Raw genomic sequence first — 15,319 nt, forward strand, 5'->3', positions numbered from 1 at the left:
TTTATTTAATTTCACTGGTTTATTTTGACATGGAATCTACCTAGGTAGCCCAGGTTGACCTTGAACTCACGACCCTAACAGTCTCCTGAATGTTAGATCATATGTATATACTACCATGCCCAGATTCCCCTTAAAAATGTTTTTCTTTGTGACTTGTTAGATAAATAACACAAATAACAAGTCAGACTTGATTATTTCTCTTGAAACCCCTAAATGATGTTATTTCACAGTTGGATTTCATTTTAATGGTCCTTCACAAAGCTTTAAACAGTCAGAACTTTACATTAATGAAACCTGAAGGACAACAACGTATAACATTCAATGAGAATTATACTTAAAGTTCCTTTGCTTATAAGTCTGACTGATGAGAAATTTAAGACTTTGTGCCTGTTCATGAGAATATGATGTCTATACCTTCAGTGTCTAGGTCATCTTCTGTCTTACAGTCATCACTCAGAGAAATGCAGAAAAAATCACCACAAAAGCTGTCAGTTGAAATGATCCTGGGAATTCCTGAAACACTCTCAATTCAACTGAGATGTTGGTCAGCCTGGTTGTGTACTCATATGATGACCTTCAAAGTAAGAATTTTTAGGTCTCACCTGGAAAGTTTAGCCCCTCTCTCTCTCTCTCTCACTCACACAGGTGCACATACAAGTAATTGGGCCCCAAACTCAGTACTAATGCTAAGTGTCAGGACTAGGTCATTCAGGACTAGTTAACGCTTTGTTAAGAAACTTGTTCTTGTGCACTGGAAGGTGGTCAGCAATGTACTGGCTCCATCCACTGGGTGAGAGCAGCAGGTACTGCTCCAAAGTCATTATAACAAAGAATGATCTAAGGAAATAGGTATGGGGTTCAGAAGAGAAAGACAGCATAATTCATGTCAGGTCCTAGATTTGATACCAGCTATGGAAGGAAGGAAGCAAGCAAGCAAGAAAAGAAGGAAGGAAGGAAGGAAGGAAGGAAGGAAGGAAGGAAGGAAGGAAGGAAGGAAGGAAGGAAGGAAGAAATGAGAGATGAAGGGAGGAGGGAAGGGAAATGGAGGGAGGGATTCTTACATTTTGGTGGGTAGGAAGGAAAGAAAATAGAAAAGGCTCCTAGGAATCTGGAGGAAATGGACAATTTCCTAGACAGATACCAAATACCAAAATTAAATCAGGATCAAATGGATCATCTAAACAGTCCCATAACCCCTAAAGAAATAAAAGTGGTAATAGAAAGTCTCCCACCCAAAAAAAGCATGGGAAAGGATGGCTTCAGTGCAGAATTCTATCAGACCTTCAAAGAAGACCTAACACCAATACTGTTCAAACTGTTCCACAAAATAGACAACTCGTTCTACGAAGCCACAGTTACACTGATACCAAAACCACACAAAGATCCAACAAAGAAAGAGAATTTCAGGCCAATTTCCCTTATGAATATCGATGCAAAAATACTCAATAAAATTCTTGCCAACCGAATCCTAGAACACATCAAAACGATCATCCACCACAATCAAGTGGGCTTCATCCCAGGGATGCAGGGATGGTTCAATATACGGAAATCCATCAATGCAATCCACTACATAAAAAAAAAACTCAAAGAAAAAAACCATATGAACATTTCATTAGATGCTGAAAAGGCATTTGACAAAATTCAGCATCCTTTCATGCTAAAAGTCTTGGAAAGAACAGGAATTCAAAGCCTATACCTAAACATAGTTAAAGCAATATACAGCAAACCGGTAGCCAACATCAAACTAAATGGAGAGAAACTTGAAGCAATCCCACTAAAATCGGGGACTAGACAAGGCTGCCCTCTCTCTCCATATCTTTTCAATATAGTACTTGAACTCCTAGCTAGAGCAATTAGACAACATAAGGAGGTCAAAGGTATACAAATTGGAAAGGAAGAAGTCAAATTATCACTATTTGCAGATGACATGATAGTATACTTAAGTGACCCAAAAAACTCCACCAGAGAACTCCTACAGCTGATAAACAACTTCAGCAAAGTGGCTGGTTATAAAATCAACTCAAACCAATCAGTAGCCTTCCTATACTCAAAGGATAAGCAGGTTGAGAAAGAAGTTAGGGAAATGACACCCTTCACAATAGCCACAAACAATATAAAATATCTTGGTGTGACTCTAACCAAACAAGTGAAAGATCTTTACGACAAGAACTTCAGGTCTCCGCAGAAGGAAATCGAAGAAGAAAGACCTCAGAACATGGAAAAATCTGCCATGCTCGTTGATTGGCAGGATTAATATAGTTAAAATGGCCATCTTGCCAAAAGCAATATACAGATTCAATGCAATCCCCATCAAAATCCCAACTCAGTTCTTCACAGAGTTGGAAAAAGCAATTCTCAAATTTATCTGGAATAACAAAAAACCCAGGATAGCTAAAACTATTCTCAACAGTAAAAGAACTTCTGGGGGTATTAGTATCCCAGACCTCAAGCAATACTACAGAGCAATAGTGTTAAAAACTGCATGGTATTGGCACCAGGGACAGGCAAGTGGACCAATGGAATAGAATTGAAGATCCAGAAATGAATCCACACACCTATGGTCACTTGATCTTCGACAAAGGAGCTGAAAACATCCAGTGGAAAAAAGATAGCCTTTTCAACAAATGGTGCTGGCTCAACTGGAGGTCAGCATGCAGGAGAATGCGAATTGATCCATTATTATCTCCTTGTACTAAGCTCAACTCCAAATGGATCAAGGACCTCCACGTAAAACCAGACACACTGAAACTAATAGAAAAGAAACTGGGGAAAACCCTTGAGGACATAGGCACAGAGGAAAAGTTTCTGAAAAGAACACCAATAGCTTTTGCTCTAAGATCAAGAATTGACAAATGGGATCTCATAAAATTACAAAGTTTCTGTAAGGCAAAGGACACCGTCAAAAGGACACAACGGCAACCAACAAATTGGGAAAAGATCTTCACCAACCCTACATCCGATAGAGGGCTAATATCCAATATAAACAAAGAACTCAAGAAGTTAGACCCCAGGGAACCAAATAACCCTATTAAAAAATGGGGTACAAACCTAAACAAAGAATTTTTGCCTGAAGAAATTCGGATGGCCAAGAAGCACCTTAAGAAATGCTCAACATCATTAGCCATTAGGGAAATGCAAATCAAAACAACCCCGAGATTTCACCTCACACCAGTCAGAATGGCTAAGGTTAAAAACTCGGGAGACAGCAGGTGTTGGCAAGGATGTGGAGAAAGAGGAACACTCCTTCACTGCTGGTGGAATTGCAAGATGGTACAACCACTCTGGAAATCAGTCTGGCGGTTCCTAAGAAAACTGGACATGACACTTCCGGAGGACCCTGCTATACCTCTCCTGGGCATATACCCAGAGGATTCCCCAGCATGCAATAAGGACACATGCTCCATTATGTTCATAGCAGCCTTATTTATAATAGCCAGAAGCTGGAAAGAACCCAGATATCCCTCAGTGGAGGAATGGATATGGAAAATGTGGTATATATACACAATGGAGTATATTCAGCAATTAAAAACAATGAATTCATGAATTTTTAGGCAGATGGATGGAACTGGAAAATATCATCCTAAGTGAGGTAACGCAATCACAAAAGAATACACATGGAATGCAATCATTGATAAGTGGAAATTAATTAGCCCTGAAGCTCTGAATACTGAAGGTACAATTAGCATATCAAATGATTCCCATGAAGAAGGAAGAAGAGGGCCCTAATCCTGGAAAGGCTTGATCCAGCATTGTAGGGGAGTACCAGGACAGAGAAAAGGGAGGGGGAAAGACAGGAGAATGGATGGAGAGAAGAGGACTTATGGAGCATATGGAGGGGACTGGGAAAGGGGAAGGCTTTTAGAATGTAAACAAAGAATATAGAAAATAAATTTTAAAAAATTGAAAAAAAGGCTCCTAGTTAAGAACAACTGGTAGACACCCTACCTCTGAATACATAGATTATTACAGCCTTGCACTATAACCCCAGCCTTTTTACAATGACCAAATACAATTCCAAAGTTTAAAAGATAAAACATATGAAAAATTACAATGAGAAATATGATAAGAAAATAACAAAAAGAAGTTGAATAAAATAATAATCAATGCTGGGCAGTGGTGGTGCACACCTTTAATCCCAGCATTTGGGAGGCAGAGGCAGGATTTCTGAGTTCAAGACCAGCCTGGTCACAGAGTGAGATCCAGAACAGCCATGGCTGCACAGAGAAACCCTGTCTCAAAAAAAACCAAAATAATAATAGTAATAATAATAATAATAATAAATAATTCAAAACTAATAAGACAAGGGTTATTGTGGCATTCATTATAATAGATATAAACAGATTAGCCCATTTTGAACAGAATTGACTCAAATACCCAAATGTAAATAATAGCTATAGAAACTATATCATGCTTGGGAGAACCTATTCTCCCACCCTCACCACCCATAAGACAGTAGCTACCATCCTGCAGTAAACCCACTTTCCACTATCTTGCAGCAAACTCACCCACTCTCCACCATCCTACAGTAAACCCACCCACTCTCCACCATCCTACAGTAAACCCACCCACTCTGCACCATCCTACAGTAAACCCACCCACTCTCCACCATCCTACAGTAAACCCACCCACTCTGCACCATCCTACAGTAAACCCACCCACTCTCCAGCATCCTGCAGTAAACCCACCCACTCTCCAGCATCCTGCAGTAAACCTACCCACTCTCCAGCATCCTGAAGTAAACCCACCCACTCTCAAGCATCCTGCAGTAAACCCACCCACTCTCAAGAATCCTGCAGTAAACCCATCTACTCTCCCGCATCCTGCAGTAAATGCACCCACTCTCCAGAATCCTGCAGTAAATGCACCCACTCTCCAGCATCCTGCAATAAATGCACCCACTCTCCAGCATCCTGCAGAAAGCTGATTGTCCATTCTCCATCTCCCTGCATGGACAATGGAGACCAATCCAAGGTTAAATTTGACAGTTAGTTTTTTTGTCACTTACTATGTTTCAACAACTTAAAATAATGAAATAGCACGAAATCAATTATTTTATATTTGATTGAAATATGTAAGCCTTTCTTAGTAGAGCACTTATTTTAAACAAATCAAAATAAATGATTACTTTCTTCAGAAAGCAAAGGTAAATAATAAGATCAAGCTGAGTTAAAGGATCCCAGATTAGGAAAGAAAGTTGTCAGGTCTCAGTTTCCCTGCCTCCTCCCTAAGGTCACATGTTCAAATAATTTATTAATAAATGTGTGTGTCTATGTTTCTCCTCAATCCTTTTATCATTGTGGAAGATAAGATAGCTCAATTTTATATTTGTTTAATTAAATAAGTAACAAGTATCTTTTATTTTATTATTTTTTACATTTACTTATTTATTTATTTTGGTTTTTTTTTTTTTTTTTTTGAGACAAGAGTCTCACTCTGGTGCTGGCTCTCCTGGATTGGCTGTGTAAATCAATCTGGCCTCTGCCATCAGAGTGCTAAGATAAAAGTGTGTTATCAGCCCCTGGTCCTGCAAAGGCTCAGTGCAGCAGTGTAGAGGAATACCTACCAGGACAGGGAAGGGGGGATTGATTGGTGAACAGGGGGAAGGAAGAGGGCTTATGGGACTTTCCAGGAGGGGAGAACCAGGAAAGGGGAAATATTTTGAAATGTAAATAAAGAATATATCTAATTTAAAAAAAGGTGTCAGGCTTTGTTGGGCATCACTGGGAGGAATGGTCCTTGGTCAGGTAAAGGTTCAACAGAGGCCTAAACAAAGGGAAACGGAGGGGGGAGGTGACAGTGTGTTGGGTGGAGAGGCATATGCGTGGAGGCAGGAGGAAGGAGGAGGGGGAGGGGTTGGGGGGTCTTAGGGGAGGGAGGACATCAGGAAAGGTTTTACCATTGGCAATGTAAATGAAGACGATATTCAATAAAAAAAAAAGTGTCATCATGCCCAACGAGATATAATTTTCAAAATAAACTCAGATAAAATGAAGGTAATAAAATAGAAGAAAATAGATATTTCTACCCACTTCAACTTCCAACCTCACACCCTGAATTGAATCTTGTCACAAAAATTTGGGAAAGATTTACAAAAATACCAATACACAGACATACAGACACACATGTGGAAATGTATTTTGCCATATGAAAACATACTGAGCTTACCACTGAGTCATCGCTCCACCCTAAAAATATACAAGGTGGAAAACTTCAGTTGCCACAGAAAGCTGAATTTCAATCTTTGAAACAGCGCAGTTATTACACATGGCATGACTGTACCGTGCTTTTTTTTTTTTAGCAGTTTTCTATGGACACATGAATAAGTTGCTTCCAGCTTTCGCAGTGTGGCTTGCTGAAATCAACATCTATGCATATACTTTCTAGACCAGTAGCTCATGTCAGAAAAAAAAAATTGCAACACTGCCATAGCTGAGCCAAAGGCATGTGAAAATTAATTTTTGAAAGATATCGCCATGTCACTCCATATGTAAGCTTGCACCAACTGGTATGTCCGTGAAGAGTGTGCAGCAATAATTCTTCTAGCACTACCTTGCCATAAAGGACATACAAACAAATGCAAGTGTCCTTTCTCCTTCCGTTCTTCTGTCACACAGCTTAACCGTGAGCCTGCTCCTGCTATCCTCTACCAGAAATGTTTCCTTTGCTGATTAGTTGATATTTAAGTACTAAGTATTTGAGGTATCAACCCTGGACTATAATGTACACCTTGGGCATTAATTATGGAATCTAGAACAGCTGGACTTTTCTCACCCTGATAGAGTAGACAATATGGCTGTAACCTCTAATTTTCAGACTTTAGGGTGATGTGTTAGAATAGCTTGGGTGACACACACATAGATGCAGTCATTAAAGACATATTTTAGAAAATCGGCTGCTATTGGTTTTAATGATAGTCATTGATTTCCATTTGTATTCTTTTTTCTTCTGAATACAGAATGAAGAATATTTTAGCACCTCCTCATAACCCTCAAATTAACTTCAAGATATTTATCAGAGCTTTGGCCAGCATCTCCCCCAAATTACAAAATCTTCAAACCACAAGAATGAAAGTTAACTAATCATTAGCAATGTAAAAAGCAATCAATCAATGATTTCTTACCTGAAACTGAATGTCAGACCGCTCTTAAAGCTCTACAAAGAAGCTAGAAGTGGAGCACACGCTGCAGCCGAGAAGGAATCTTTATACTTTAGACACAAGCACAAAGTGGTGGCTCTTTGAGAGAGATTTTTTCTCCTCTGCAAAGCAGCTACAGGCACAGTGCAGTTATACCCGTGGCAAAGCTCTGCTGTGATATATTAATTTACACCTACTGTGCCACTAAATTAGAAGTCAAAGGCCGAGGACTGGGCACATAACTTCCACTGTAACCTGAACTGGATCTCGCACTTGTTGGCCAAAAAATTTAAAGCCTGGTGCCTGAGGATTTGCGACACAACAAATGAAAGCCAGAGAATCTTTTTCATAGTATGGTTGCTTAGCTGACATATGAGGCCAGAAGGTTCGATAGTGAACTGGTCCCCAGACCTCGAAAATGGTGGCTCAACAAACAACAGAATAGCTGTGAACTACCAAAGCTATAATTCCCACAAGTTAAATGCTTCCACACCAAAATTTTAAAGTACGGTTGTCATCAATAAATAAGACTTTAAGGCTAAAAAATACTAAATGATAATAAATCATCCTTTCCATGAAGCAGTTTTTTGATGCTGTTGGTGTTTTATGGAAAAGAACTCTATTTGTCAGTATCAAAACAGCAAAGAGTGACAACTTCTTTATTAGTAATTGGGTGGCTTTTGCTTGAAAAAAAAATATGCTTGTTAGAATAATATTAGTGCCTCGGTGGTTAAAAGCATGCACTGCTCTTGCAGAGGACTGGATTTCAGTTTGCAGCACCACCAGCAATTACAGCTCGAGGAGATCTGAAGCCCTCTTCTGGCTTCCCTGGGTCCACACGCGTGGCCTACACTCACAGAACACACACATGTCAAACAAATACACATAAAAGATAGTAGTAGTGTATCACAAAGACTTCATGGCTTCCATGCTACATTCCAGAATGCTTTACATATATAACCAACATGCAATGATCAAGAACTTCCAGAACATTAAGGCATGGAACAACAAGCCCTACAATATTTTCCAAGCTACCAGAAAAATCGAAACAAGATATCGTAAGTTCGAAGCCTACCTGAGATAACTGTGAATTCAAGGCTAGGTTGAAAAGCTTAGGAAGACACTGTCTCAAAATAAAATAAATACAAAAGAGGAGGGGCCTTGAAAATGAAACTCAAAGCATAGAGTACTTGCCTGCAACGGGGCCCTGGGTTAGATCTTCAATGCTAAAAAAGAGGGAGATGGGGAGAAGAGGGAGGGAAAGAAGAAAACTCATCCAATAATAAGAAAGTCAACTGTCACATATCTTAGCATCCCTGCCAACCGCTTGGGACTTTATTGAAGCTATGACGGCTATTGGTAGGGCTGGATGAAGCCATCAGTTCCATCCTGGCTTTTCTGTTTGTCCGTCTACTCTCAGTACTCTTCTCCTTCGCCTCTGACTGTTTTCAGGTTATTTTGCCCTCTTACCTCTCTTGGTGGTGGGAACTTGTTTTGGTGTGGTGCAGTGACTGAAGGGCTTAGAGCGATTGCCTTCTCACAGATCCAGGGCTCACGTCTTCTCCTCTGACGGTTTTTTGCTGTCCTTCTCCATGTAAGTGAACTCCCACATACATTGTTATTTCCCGATTAGCCGATTACTTTTTCAAAGTTTTACATAATGACAGTAGATCATGCATTATCCGTGTGCTGGGCACTTCATTTCTAGGACCTGAAGGGACTCTGGCCAGCCCGAGCATGGCGAGCATGGCGAGCATGGCGAGCATGGCGAGCATGGCGAGCATGGCGAGCATGGCGAGCATGGCGAGCATGGCGAGCATGGCGAGCATGGCGAGCATGGCGAGCATGGCGAGCATGGCGAGCATGGCGAGCATGGCGAGCATGGCGAGCATGGCGAGCATGGCGAGCATGGCGAGCATGGCGAGCATGGCTCTGGCAGGCCTTACTCCTTCTCCCCATTCCCGCTGCCTTGCTAAGGACCTTTAGATTACATCCCTGAAGCTAGCCCCAATCTGGCCAGTCTCTCCTCCTGAAGCTACAGAGGTCCAGCTATCAAAGTATTGAAGTCCAGCAATCAAAAGCCCCCTCGGCACACCTAATTAACATTCCCAATTAAATTAAACACCTTACCCTAATACGAGAGTGTCCCTTGACCCTTTATAAACTGCCATTTGTCTGAATGCCATGTCTGACTCCTCTCTATCCAGAGACAGTCCTGTGTCCCATGTCCCTCTGCGACAAATACCTCTTATCCCTGTCCCTTGCCTTCTTTCTTCCCTCTCCTTTGGTCCCTTCTCCTTCTTCCTGTCTTTGTCCCTCATTCCCACCCTCTGTTCTCCTAGTGCTAATAAATCTCTTTTGTGCTGATAACTTGGTCTTGAGGATCCTGAGCTGATACTTTTCCTCCCAGGATCTACTTATGTGGTATCATTTTCACACATCAGGGGGTACTCCCCATAGCATTTCCTGTCCTGAAGATCTGTGAGTAATTCTTCTAACTGGTACATCACTGGAATAAAAATTTATATATTTTGCATTTTTTAAAATGTATTTTGTTTGTGGAGGTCATTTCTAATGTGTATTATTTTATTTAAATATTTTCATACTATATATTTTGGTCATGTTTTCCCTTCCCCCAGTGTCTCCCAGATCCTCCCAACATCCTCTCTATCTCACGTTCACTTCCCCTCTCCCTCTCTCTCCATCTTCCTCCCCTCCCTCCCTCCCTCTCTCTCTCTCTCTCTCTCTCTCTCTCTCTCTCACACACACACACACACACACACACACACACACACAAACCAAAATAAAATAACTAGGAAGACTTTCATATAAACAATGAACACGCCTGGTTCCCAGAGAGGCCAGAAGGGGGCAGCAGATCCTCCAAAACTGGAGTTTCAGGTGCTTGTGAACCACCCCGGTGAACACTGAGTTCAGAACCCAGGTCCTCTGCATGAACATCAAGTGTTCTTTCGCTATTGTTTTTGTTGTTGCTGCCACTGCTACTACTGCTGTGATTGATGATGATAATGATGAGGAGGAAGAGGCTTATTTTTATTTTTTAAGACCAAGTCTCACTATGTAGCTCTTGATGAACTCATTAAGCTGGCCTCAAGATCACAAAGCATTAGTATTAGTATTAAAGGCACGTACCACCACATTGAGCAGCAAATACTCTTATTTCCTCTCTCTAACCAGCTCTCCAACCTCCTCTCTTCAAGTTGGGAAATACATTTCTACTAAGTATAGAATCCTAATTTTAGCCGGGCGGTGGTGGCCCATGCCTTTAATCCCAGCACTTGGGAGGCAGAGGCAGGCAGATTTTTGAGTTCAAGGCCAGCCTGGTCTACAGGGACATCCAGGGCTACACAGAGAAACCGTGTTTCAAAAAACCAAAAAACAAAAACAAAACAAACAAAAAAAAAGAATCCTAATTTTATTCTTTCTTTACCATCATGGAGGTAGCTTCATGATATCACCTTGTTGCAGTCTTGCCTGCATTGGGTTTTGATAAGAAGGTGCTGGGTTGCAGAGATGGTTTAGAGCACTGACTGCTCTTCTGAAGGTCCTGAGTTCAAATCCCAGCAACCACATGGTGGCACACAACCATCCATAATGAGATATGGTGCCCTCTTCTAGAGTGTCTGAAGATAGCTACAGTGTATTTAGATATAACAATAAATAAATCTTCAAAAACAAAAACAAAAGAATGTGTCATTGTTTTGTTGTTGTTGTGACTGGTCTCCAAGCTTTCCTCTCATCATGGGTTTGAGTGACGTGAGCATGCTGTGCATAAGTCTCCTTTTCTTCCTGTTTCTTGTGACTATGGATTGTCGAGCTTCTTAGAGCTGTCAAAAGGTTTTCATAAAATGTCAGAGTTTAGTCTACTGTTATCTCCAGCAATGCACATTTGATTCCAATTTTTTTAGTTTTCATCTACAAAAACTTGAGGTCTTTCAGGGCTGATGAGAGGGCTCAGTGTGTAAGCGCATTTGTCACCAGGCCAGATGACCTCAGCTCAATCCCCAGAGCCCACATGACCATGACAGGAAGAGAGCTGAGTTTTCAAAGCTGGCTGTCATCCAAATTTACTCACTCACACACACACTTACACTCAAAAAGTGAATAAACTTCCTTCCCAGGGTGTAGCCCAGACTGGCGCTACCCACAACCACCATCCATGCTCCTGGCAATGGACCTCCTCCTCCTCCTCCACAGTGGTCCAGTCCAGTTAGTCTCCATAACCTCCCAATCCATGCCTGTTCTCCAGCCTGCTAGATCCAGCCCAGGTCCCACATTCAGCTTAGTGTGGCCTCCCCAGCCTGCACCCCAACTAGGAGTGTCTAAGCTTCTTCCAGGAACCCCCCTGCTTATCCCCTAGCCTACAAGACACACCCATGCACATCAAAACTTGCCACTCAGCCAGATCTACCTCTGCACTTCAGACTTGAACCTGTACACCAGCGAAGTCCCGATGTCCGTCCACCTGACTTTATCCCATCCAAGCCGTGTCCTACCTCTAGGCCCAACAAGCCTTTACATCCTCTCTTCTTCTCCAACCTGATCAGTCAATATTAGACTCAGAACTAACATGGTAAGTCTACACACCTTTTCACAAAAAAAAATAATACCAACAATATGAAGGATCAAGTCAGTATTTTATCTCCAAAACCTACCAATCCATAAAAATATTTACCAATGAAAATTACCTAGATGAATCCCAAGACACAGAAATTAAAAGTACAATCATAAACCTCATCAACTAATTCAAGGAGTTTAAAGAAGAGTCAAAAAAACAACTCAATGAAATGAAGGAGAACGAACGGCTGAATGGTGTCCGAGAGAATGCTCACATCAAGCTGAGGACGCGACAAAGACAGCCCAGACCTTCAGGGGGGAATTGAGTAAGGCGAGAGTAACACTGAAGAGGACTCAAGCTGAAACGAATACGGGATGGAGGAAACCCGATAAAATCCAAAAGAAAGCTTTACAAGCAGAAACAGTCAAGCAGAAAATAGAATATCAGGACAAGAAGCGATGGTAGAGGATCTAGACCAAATAAGCCAAGAATATGGAAGAAAAAAATGTGGAACGCCATTTAAAAGAGAAAAAGAAACTTCAAATTATAGGCACAGATGGGGAGAGAAAGAATCGCAATTCACTGCCATAGAGCAGATCTTCAACAAGATCATAGGAAAACTTCCTAAACAGGAAAGCACACCCATGCACATACAAGAACAGCAACTAGGCAAGACCAGAACATCTCCACAGCATGCTATAGTTAAAACAGTAACAATACAGAAAAAAAAAGTGTACTGAAATGTGGAAGAGAAAAAAAGCATATAAAGTCAAATACAAAAGAAAATGCATCCTTCTGTTTCCTGTGTCCTGCAGGCATGCTGTGGCCGGCGCTGGGAGCCTCTGTTCCCCCGAAGAATTGCTCCCAGAAGCTGAGGCAGAGAAAGCAAGGAGGAGCTGGAAGAAGACTGCGATGAGACGATGAGACTTTACATCGACAAAGAAGCTACACGAGACGTTATCGGAGAGCCTCTGGGGTCTGACAGAGATGTTTCCTGAGCGCCTGGTCAGCCGCTGGAGCCACCTCTGATCTCTCAGAAGATGTACAGATTTTCCAAGGCAGCATTGAGGATTGGAACCACTTCCTTCACGATCCTGGGCCTTCCTGTTGTCTTTGAGACAGAAAAGTTGCAAATGGAGCAACTGCAGCCCTTTTGAGCCTCACACAGGGCTGTCAGGAGGAAGGCCAGGGGCTTTAGCCCCTCCCTCTTCCCCCGGAAAGATGTAGATTCTTACTTCCTTATTTGTCCTTGTGGGAGAACTTTGAAACTCATTTGTGTTTTAACTCCTGATTGTTTGAACTTTTCATCCTTTTTTTTTTTAACCTTGGCACATCAAACTATTTGAACATAGTGGGAACTTTCTCCCATTTCTCATGGAGAGACCTCAGGTACACCTGTACCCCCTCATAATGAATGCCCTCACTTCCTGTTCTCACTCCGATGCTGGAGCACAGCCATGTGGAAAGTTATCCCACTCTCCTTTAATAAATTGTTCCTAAGGAAGTTCTTACGTGTGTGCCCATTGTGGGAAAGAAGTAAGTACCCCTGACCAGAAAAACTTTTTAAAATGGAAATGTCTAGGACGCGTAAACAGTGTGGGACTGACAAAATCCATTACACCTGCAGTACAGAACAATCAGAGGAATCCCTGTGCGTGCGCGGGAGAGAAGGGAGGTTGGCTGTGACTTTATCCAGAGGGGGTCTGGGCAGAGCCGCCATTCATTTCCACTGCACAGTTTGGCTCTTAGACCTGCTTATGTATAAAAAGAAATGTCAGCGCTCACTTTTTGTATTTAAATATTAAAAGAATTCGAACTGAAAAAAAAAAGAAAATACATGAGAGTAGCAACTGACCTCTCATGGAAACTTTGAAAGTCAGAAGAACCTGGAGACATGCATTTCAAATCCTAAAAGAGCATAAAGACCAGCCTAGACTAATATAGACACCTAAACTGTCTGCCACAATTGGAGAAGAAAGAAAAGGGTGTAGCAGGGCATTCTGCCTAAGAAATGGGTGTCTAAACCAAACTTTAGAAAACACAGGAAGCATTATTTCCAGCTGAAGAGGGGAACAGGCATAACAGAGAGACTGGAAACACAAACCCATCATTATTAAAACACAAAGTACCACGGAAAGCATGAGTAACAACAAGAAAAATCAACAACGTGATGACTACAATTAACACACATATTTTGCCAGGCAGTAGTGGCACATGCCTTTAATCCCAGCACTTGGGAGGCAGAGGCAGGTGGATTTCTGAGTTTAAGGCCAGCCTGGTCTACAGAGTGAGTTCCAGGACAGCCAGGGCTACACAGAGAAACCCTGTCTCTAAAAACTAAAAAAATAAATAAATAAAAAAATCACCACATATTTCAATAATAACTTTAACTATCAATTGCCTCAATTCTCCATTCAAAGAAGACAGGCTAAATGAATGGATCAAGAACCAAAATCCATCTCTTTGCTGTCTATAAGAAACTCATCTTAGCTTTAAAGATGGACACCACTTTAGAGTTAAAAACCGGACAAAAGGACTCCAAAGAAGTCATTACTATCCTAAACAAACATGCACTGAACTTTGGGGCCAGATTCATTTTTAAAATATACTCCTGGATTTGAATATACAAATTAAAAATCAATATTAAGTGACTTCAGTACCCCACTTTCTCTATTACCTAGTCCATCCGGACAAAAAACAGAGAAACATCAGAATTAATTGGCATCATACAGCAAATGAACTTAACATATCTACAGAATATTCTACCCAAACACATACAGAGAGAGAGAGAGAGAGAGAGAGAGAGAGAGAGAGAGCGCAATCTTCCAGGGGCAGCAAACAAATTTTTACAGATTCAAAAATAAAAATTCTTGTATCCTATCTATCATACTGCAATAAAACTTAAAATTGACAGAAAATAAATGTCCAGTAAAAGCACAAAGTCACAGAGACTAAACAACTGATAACAGAAGGACGAATGGGTTGCCGAAGTCAAAGAAGAAATAAAAATTTTCTAGAACTTAAGTGAAAATGAAAACACAAAAAAACTAAAGCCTCAGAAACACATGGATCCCACGGGAAGCAGGCTTTGAGGAAGCGCTATAACGCTAACTGCTTACATGAAACAACCACTCAGAAATCAAATAAATGGCCTAACAATACAATTCAACAATTTGGAAAACAACAAACCAAATCCAAACCTAGTCAAAGTCCATAAATAATAATAATTAGAGCAGAAATCAATAAAATGGAAACAACACAAAGGATCAATGAATCTAAGAGCTGCTTCTATGAGAAGGTAAATAAGACTGACAGACCCTTGTTCCAACCAAAAGTCAGAAAGGGAGGACCCAAGTTAACAGAATAAGAAATGAGCAGGGAAACACTACAACACACACCGAAGAAATTCAGAATAGTATAAGGGAATACTTTTTTAAAATCTGTATTCCATTAAGCTGGAAAGCCTAAAAGAAATAGATGAATTTCCATTCTGCCAAACGATTAAAATTAAACTTAAAAGTTTGACTAAGGGCTGGAGAGATGGCTCAGCGGTTAGGAGTACTGACTGCTCTTCCGAAGGTCCTGAGTTCAAATCCTAGCAATCA

At 41.1% G+C, this 15,319-nt stretch overlaps 1 pseudogene; it reads left to right on the forward strand.

Annotated features, from left to right (window-relative positions):
* Nucleotides 1-9,970: 9,970 nt before the first annotated feature.
* On the forward strand, nt 9,971-12,941 carry LOC127677945 (mitochondrial import receptor subunit TOM22 homolog; annotated as a pseudogene).
* Nucleotides 12,942-15,319: the final 2,378 nt, after the last annotated feature.

This window comes from Apodemus sylvaticus, chromosome 2 (assembly GCF_947179515.1).
Source record: "Apodemus sylvaticus chromosome 2, mApoSyl1.1, whole genome shotgun sequence".
Taxonomy (NCBI): domain Eukaryota; kingdom Metazoa; phylum Chordata; class Mammalia; order Rodentia; family Muridae; genus Apodemus; species Apodemus sylvaticus.